This window comes from Plecotus auritus (assembly GCF_963455305.1).
Source record: "Plecotus auritus genome assembly, chromosome: 1".
In the NCBI taxonomy this organism is placed as follows: Eukaryota; Metazoa; Chordata; class Mammalia; order Chiroptera; family Vespertilionidae; genus Plecotus; species Plecotus auritus.
In genome coordinates, this window is record NC_137770.1 from 143,441,188 (window position 1) to 143,449,807 (window position 8,620).

The window sequence follows — 8,620 nt, forward strand, 5'->3', positions numbered from 1 at the left end:
TCAGGTATAAAGATGCCTGCTATTCTCTCTCATTTTTTTTTGCCATAGATTGCCTGCTATCTTTAAAATTGTGCTGAAATAATTCTGTGGTAAGAAACAGAAATAATAGTTAAAATACTGAAAAGTCAAGGAAAAACTGTCTTTTTAAAAAATATATTTTTATTGATTTCAGAGAGTAAGGAAGAGGGAGAGAGAGATAGAAACATCAATGATGAGAGAGAATCATTGATTGGCTGCCTCCTGCACACCCCCTACTGGGGATTGACCCCGCAAACCCAGCATGTACCCTTGAGAGAATCAAACCTGGGACCCTTCAGTCCGCAGGCCATGCTCTATCCATTGAGCCAAACAGGCTAGGGCAAAGCTGTCTTTATTTGCAGATCATATTTTCGCCTAAAGAGACTGATTGGAAAGCGATTATAAAACTATTTTAAAAATCAATAACTTTTCCAGTGACCCAGTAATAACTAGTTGGGAAATAATACATATTAAAATCTGTTCACATATAAATAATATTGGCAAGAACTGGAAGGGATCTATACAAAAAATAAAAGGGAAAAAAAAAACAAGAGAACAAAAATATTTTTTAACAGAGTTCAGCTCTTTATTGAATGTGTTACAAAAGAGGTTTAGTCAAAAAGACCAAAGCCCATGTCATCATCAGACTCCTCAGATTCCTCTCTCTTTGCTTCCACTGTCTTCTCCTCAGCTGGGGCAAGTGGTGGAGGGGGCAGGACTTCCTGCTGGAGCAGCACTAGCTGCTGGGGCAGGTCCGCCAGCCTTAGATGAGGCTCCTAATGTTGACATTGGCCAGACCTTTTGCAAACAAGCCTGGCCAGAAAGGTTCAGCATTTACACCAACTGCTTTAATGAGGGCATTGATCTTATTCTCCATCACCAGCACTTCATGGTCGTGCAGGATAAGTGCCAAGTAGATGCAGGCAAGCTCCGAGATGGAGGCAGTGGTGTGGGCTGAGTGAGTGCTGCCGCTGTGGAAGGGGAGTGGTGCTAGTTGCTGGATGAAGTGTGAGCCTCACCCCAGTTTGGCCTTAGCTTCCTTGGAAGGACCGAGCACCTTACTGGCAGGTGGGGAAAAGCCAAAAAGATTTTAATAAGTTGAAAAATCTGTTATGCTCTGAGATACATCTATCTTTTATTTGTGATTTTAACCAAAATTCCAATGGGATTTTTTTTATGTTGAAAAAAACTAATTTCCGTTTGGAGGAAAAAACAGGAGAGAGTAGCCAGAAAAGCTTTGTAACAGAAGAGTGATAACAGGAGATTCACTGTACCTGATAGTAATATATATTATAAACCCACAATAATTACAATTATTTTGAATTTCTGAAAAAAGATTGATAAATAGATTAATATTTCAGAATAGATAGCTGTGAAAGAAAATTCAACATACCAATAAATGAAGAAACATCACCAATAAAGAGGACATGGATTATTCAATAACTAGTACTAGGAAAACCAGGCAATCATTTGGGACAGAAAAAAAACACACAGATCAGTTGCTCACTTTGTACTATATACTGAAATACATTCCAGATAGATTAAAGAGGCAAATGTGAAAATGAAAGTGTGGCCCTGACCGGTTTGGCTCAGTGGATAGAGTGTCAGCCTGCGGACTGAAGGGTCCCAGGTTCGATTCCGGTCAAGGGCATGTACCTGGGTTGTGGGCACATCCACAGTAGGGCATGTGCAGGAGGCAGCTGATCAATGTTTCTCTCTCATCGATGTTTCTAACTCTGTATCCCTCTCCCTTCCTCTCTGTAAAGAAATCAATAAAAATATATTTTTAAAAAAGAAAATGAAACTGTGAAAGAACTAAAAGGAAATATAAATATATAAGTGATTCTTGGATGGGAAAGAACCACCAAACAATGGAAGAAATCACACAGGTATATCTGCATAAGCATCTGTATGCCAAAAAATTATAAACAATATTGAATAAGTTGAAAAGTAGATATTTGCACAAATATAAAATGTCAGTATTTGCACCAAGGTCCTTGAAAATCTTTTCAAAGAAGAAATTCCAACATATTTTAGGCAACAACAGTGTTGTATTGTGGACATAAACTCAGAAGGAACCACTTTGAAGAAGAATGTTCATTTGGAAGAATCATTTGTCCCCTTTTAGAATGCTAGGTTTTTGTTGTCTGTATGTTTTGTTTTGTTTGTTTCCAATCATTTCATGTGTACAAGATGATATTTGTATTACAAATTCCTTTTCCTCCAATTTCTTTTTCAAAAGCATCCCTAGAATATTGTGCTTTCCTGGATTCTCTGGAAGAGGTTCACTTGATTTAGCTCATTGTAAGCCCAGGGGTAGGTATTCTTACTATCCCCAATTTCTAGAGTAGAAAGAACATAGTTTTGTGACTTTAAATACAAATAGGTAGCAAACTGGAATATCAACATAATTTATCAAAAATAAAGTTATCACCAGAGGAAGCTATGATGAGTACACACAATACTATAGAGGCAACTGTTAAAAGTACAGGTGTGGCTCAATGGTTGAGATCAACCTATGCACTGAGATCACCAGTTTGACTTCGATCAGGGCACATGCTGGGGTTGTGAGCTCAATCCCCAGTAGGGGGCATGCAGAAATCAGCCAATTAATTCCCATCCATGTTTCTCTCTCTCTCCCTCTCTCTTCCTCTCTCTCTAAAATCAATAAAAACATTTATTTTTTTAAAGTACCTGCCAATCCTCAGCCAGGACTCTTATACCCCACTCCCATCCTTAGCTGTCACAGACCACACCTGAGGAATATAGCCTAGCTTTCCGAAGTGCCCAAATGAGAACAGGTCCCAGGGGCTGGAGAGACATGAGGCTGTGAGGAAACTGGCTAACATCAATGGGATTGTGCTAGCAATGGGGACTGTTCTAAGCGTGTTCTGACCTTATAATATGCAAGAATTGTCTCATGTAACCATCATGAAACAACCATCACCCAGGATTTAGGTGCTTTTATGATCTCTGTTTTCCACATTAGGAAACAAAAAAACAGAAAAGTTACATAGTTTGTTGAAGTTCATACAGCGTGGAAAATGCAAGAAGCTATATTTGAGCCAGATACTTGGAGCTGCAGCCCAACCGCCTTGGCCACATGTAACCATATACAAAGAAAGCCCTTTCATCCACAAGAGCACCTTTGAACTTCATAATTTTGTGAGGAGGTCAGGAAATATTCTCCCCAACTTACACTAGGGCAGTGGGAAGCCCAAATGGATTACTGGAATTAGTAATTTTTATTTTTTATTTTTTTAGTGAACTGAAAGAAGCTGACAGCAGAGCATGGATGAACATGTGATAAAGAATGAATGGGGGAAAACAGGGCTTAAACGCTTGGATCAGAGAAAGAAGTGCCCTGAACTAAAGTGGATTAACCACAAACTGCATGGAGGGGCGGGGGGGGGGGGGGGGGGGAGGGAATGAAAATTATTCCAGCTGACGAGCCATCAGGTCTATAATGAAGCCACATGTGGCTCGAGAGCCGCAGTTTGCGGACCACTGAGCTAGATGATAAGCTGTGAAAAACAGCACATTCCCAGCATTCCCATCATGTTGAACTCAGCGACTACCTTCCTGAAATATTAGCTCCTCGTCCCTGTCATTGTTTATCTAAGAATCCTGTTGTTAAATTTATATCTGTTTATTTACCTGGCCTTTGTTAGTTTAGATAACAAGGCTAGAAATGTCTAAACCACCAAAATGAAGCTCCCATTCCACAAAAGGATTTTCACCTAGTTTTTAAATATAATCAAGATAATAAAGTTTACACAAATACTTTTAGAATTTACTTCCATAAAATTAAAACAGTACTAGTTAACTTCTGAATTTGTTGCTTGCTTTTTCATAATATTATTTTTTATTCCATAATAAATTGTGAATTCAAAGGAATTCACAAGAAATATACTTGTTCTGAGAAACTTATATAAAAAGATCTATGTTAAATTCAGCGGACCTGCATCCATTTAAAAGTAGGAAAATAAAGAATCCTTTTGCTATATGACTGTTGCCACTCATTTATCTGATCTTTGTTCAAGTCTGAATTGATAGGAATCAGAATGTTCCTAAAATCAGTATTCATCATCAATTGCAAGGGAAATTCTTTTATTACTATAAATTACAACATTAACATCAAGTTTTATGTAATGGAATATCGGTATCATAAGATTTATCATAAGAACATTATCTCTTTAGGTATAAACATTTTAATACATTTCCATCTAAATCCTCCCTCAAAAGTGAGTAAATTCCATTCACTAAGCCTTTTCTAACTTTAACTTCCCTTTCCTACTCCAAACATGCATTCTTTCTTTCTATAATTTGTTGCCATCAAAATCCTTCAATGACCTGTATTTGATCTCAAATAGTTAAAAAGAAAAAATTGGGGACCATTCAGATTGAAATATTTGGTTATGCCTCAGGGGGAAAAAATAAAAGGCACTCTTAATCCATGGTTCTAACAACACTGTTCTGATTTTATTATTATTTTTATTATTGTGGGTGCTGGCATGATGAAAAATAGGATGATTCATCCAATGAGAATTTGAATGCTGGTGGGAAACTGTACAGAAAATCCAGATGAGTTAAAGGAGAAAGAGATCAGTGCTTTGTGAGGAAAATGTAGTCAGAAAATGAAAAGAGAGTTGCAGGAAAACAAACACAAGTTTGCACTCTAATATTTAAATCCCGCTAAAGTCCAGTGACATGACACCAGGACAAGAGAAGAGCCAAGGATGGGAAGTTTTCTAAGCTGACTATTAAGTAGATGTAACTCACCGATGAGTCTGCCCATATGGGATTTTAATTACCGAGACATCTGTTTATCGAAGTGTACTACCAAATAGCGATCAAATACAGAGATCAAATTACGTGGGGAAGAGAGTGGAGATGACACTGGGAAAATCAATCCTGGCTTTACATCTCACCAAACAGAAGCAATTATTTTAGATGTGGAGCTGGTTAGCATCCTAGGCATGAATTTAATTAAATAACCCTCAAGTGGCAGAAACAGAGCAAACCACTGTATTTAACTGTCAGTAAGACATGTTACAAATAAATGGTCTAAATTCCTCTTTTCCTTCCCTCCTCCCTCATAAATTTGGTGTAGTTTTCTTAAACTCACAACTCTTCCTTTTCCTAGTTTAGCCTTTTCTTCCCAGTAGCATCCAATAAATTCATCTAAATAGATAGCTTGAAGCAGAGGCAGGATTTGCTTTCCACATTCTCACAATGAGATACTTGGGAAGAGAAAGAAAAGGGTCAAGGATTAAGTCACTGTTTGAGTTCCTTCCGTGGGCTCAATAAAAAGACTAATAATTCAGAGAAATATCTTGGAAACAAAGAGAAGACCAAGTAGCCCTTTTGTTGGTAGTTAGTTAGCATCTTGGAGGATAAAGAAAAGCTGAGGGAGGGAAATTCAAAACAAGTGGTTGAGGCTAGAACTGTAGGGGAGATTTCCCAAGCAGAGAAGAGGGCAAAGAGAAAACATTCAGCTTTTGAAATGAATATTTAAAAACCAATCTTACTCGGTGGTGGCCCTCTGCTGAGCTCCAGTCAACAGTTGGCAGCCTCTGGTCCATAACAGACTCTCTGTGGAAAGGTGATTGTTTTTAGAGCCTTCACCCCAGCTCTCCATTCAGCTTTCCTTCCCCACCTCGCCACTTCTTCAGCGACACCACCATTCTTCCAGCATCCAACTTTGATACACTGGTTCCTCTAAAACGCTTTCCTTCTCTTTGCAAATAACAGAAACCAATAAGGTAAAATTTAAGTAAAAGTAAAATTGCTGGACAGATACTCGGGTAGCCCATGGAACCCAAGAAAGAGTTGAACAACCAAAATTTCCTCAGGGAGAACCTGACCATGGCAGTTCTCAGGACCTCAGAAGCTGAAATCCACTAATTCTTCCATAGAGCTGCCATTAACAATTTAGCTAGCAACTTCCAGTCACTGGCTCTCTGTGTAAAACCCAAAATTCCCGGGTAAACCTGATTCTCTCTTCTCTCTCTCTCTCTCTCTCTCTCTCTCTCTCTCTCTCTCTCTCTTTCTCTTTCCCACTTCCCTCTCACTCTTCCTCTCTCTTACTATATGTATTCAAGCTCATACTGTTTAATAAACTCTAAATATCATCCTATAGTGTGGGTTCATTCCGTTGAAACTGGTTCTTTTTGCTACCATTTTAAAGTCCTAAGAACAGCTATTTCAGGTACTGCTAACTTGAGTTAAGTGGATGCGGCTGACAGCAGAGCCAGATTCCAATGCCAAGTGTAAACAAAGTGGCAGCAGTCTTGACAGAATAGAGCTTGAAAAGAGCCCATTCTTGCTTGGTTGAGCTACATCTTCAAAATATCCTGGCCAAAGTCCCCTCAAATGGTGCCAACAAGCAGGCTGGTTTGTGGACCTCTGCAGCTTCATTCATTCAGCCAGTCACTATTTACTGATCATAGGCTGAGTGCCAGGCAACTATGCTAAGTGATGTACTGAATACAAAGATGCACGGCTCCTGCCCTCATGGTGCTTAAACCCAGACCTGTATCTCTTGTGTGAGCAACAATGCAAGAGCTTCTAAGAATAAAATTTCACATGAATACTGTCGTTTTTTTTAACTCCCTCACCCGATGAGAAGCCCAAGGATTATGTCTGAGTTATGAGGCAATCTCATTGTTAATGAGGTTAAGATTTCACTCCTTATATTTAGAGAATTAGGTGAGAACTGAGATTTGCTTTGCAATTAACCACAGCCAGGTGTCACTTATTTTTATGATGTGACTTGGAGGGTATGATGCTGGGTGGGTATGGAATTAATTTTTGAAAAAGAACTCATGTTTTCTTCCCCATATGAACCAAATAGATAACTAAGTGCAAGTTAAAATTTTTAAATTCTAGCCAATTTCCCTATCCTCAGGTGGGAGCACACTTTGGAAGACATTTATCTGCTAAACTGCTGGGGTAAAGTCAGGCGCTTCTAATTAGCAAGAGCTGCTAAGTCCACAGAGACTCTACACAGGGCTATATGTGCAAAGTGTCTGGCACTCCGGTTTGGGTTTAGATCTGAGAAAACTTGATGTTATGGCTTGGTTTGATTCCAATTTGAACTAGTTGCCTAAGAGTTCTCACTTTTTTTAGTTCAACTTAAGGTGTTAATTTTAAGGTTTAGCAAATTATTAAGGTTCATTCTAGTTATGGGTTGAGGATTTAACTCAGTTTATATCCTTGGTAAGGCTATAAAAGGTCTGACTAGAAAATAGCAGCAGCTGGAGGATGGGCGCCTTGGCCCTCGCCCTGACGAGGAGATATGCATACGTGGAGCATCAGAGTATCTGTTATAGTTCAGCCTTTGTGGTGCTCAGATCCACTTGCTTCTAAGTCCTGCCACCTAGTAACCAGCAACTCCAGGACTCTGGTTGGTCTTTATTGATGAGGAAACAAAGTTAATGGAAAACTACAGTTGCTGCAGCTGCCGTGGATCTCAAGCTTGAAGTAATTGGTACTTTGTGCCCTTCACCACCAGTTGTAGATTTTCCTCAGCCTCGGCTAGCAAACACTCTGGTCTAGGCAGATCACACATAGTTGTAAACACCAGCACAATAGTGGCAAGATGACATGGGGATTTGGGCCATCAACTGATACAACTTTATTGTGTCCATTGGCCCTACTCATGGCCAGTCTTGTATCTGTCAACTTCCATTTTGTGATGGATTGCTGCTGAGCCCAGCCAAGTTATGACTTGCTGGATCTGACAGAACCCAGCTCTTAATGGTTATCTCTGGCTGCAAAGTTACTTTATGTCCCATGGTCAGATACTCTATCTCAACCAAGGACTATTAGTCTGTAAGAACATCTATTTGAATGGTGTATAGATCTTTACTAGATATGGTATGACCTTGCTTGTGGTTCTCCTAGTGGATTACTCTACATTTGGATTTTTTTTTTTCTTTTTAAGTGCTTCATTAAATTTAACTAGTAGATGAATATAATTGAGCTAACAGTTTGATCTGGTCACCAGGCAAATGAGACATTGAAACCTCACAAAAGAGTGCAGTGTGGAGACTAGAACTAGTTGTATCTTCTCTTCAAACTAGTCACCTCAAGCAGCAGAGGACAATCTAAGAGCTTTCACTGCTGCTCCACACACCATTAGAGGGGAGATGAAATTCCAGGGCATCTGCAGTTACATGGTACCTGGGAAGCTGCAGGCAGGATGGCAGCACATCAGTTCTCAACCTGGGACAACAGTATATACAGCATGGTGCTATAGTGCTGCATAACCCAGGCAGTCGCAGTCTACAGTTCACATCTTCTTTACTTAGGAGGAAAATACACACATTTAAGAAACTGCAACCTTATGTTGATCCCCAGCCCAGGTATCTATAGTCTCATCATAAAACTTTATGTGGTTGTTTTGTTAGCTCTTCTGTCACTTAAAAATCTTATAACCTATTTTAATTATTTAAAGATGAGAGTTACAATTGTAAATGTAGTTATGACTTAACTGGAAGGTAGTTAACTTGCTTTGCTTTCAAGAACAACAAAGAACATACATTGTAGATTTAAATGATGGTTTAACAGGCATAAATGTAGAGACATCAACAGTATT

The 8,620-nt window shown here is 39.1% G+C and overlaps 1 pseudogene across 1 annotated transcript; it reads right to left on the minus strand.

The window, feature by feature from the left end:
• Positions 1–629: 629 nt before the first annotated feature.
• Positions 630–5,705, minus strand: LOC308241292 (large ribosomal subunit protein P1-like; annotated as a pseudogene). The gene is made up of 2 exons: positions 5,647–5,705; positions 630–989 (listed from the first exon to the last, which is right to left on the minus strand). The product of its transcript is annotated as a large ribosomal subunit protein P1-like (transcript).
• Positions 5,706–8,620: the final 2,915 nt, after the last annotated feature.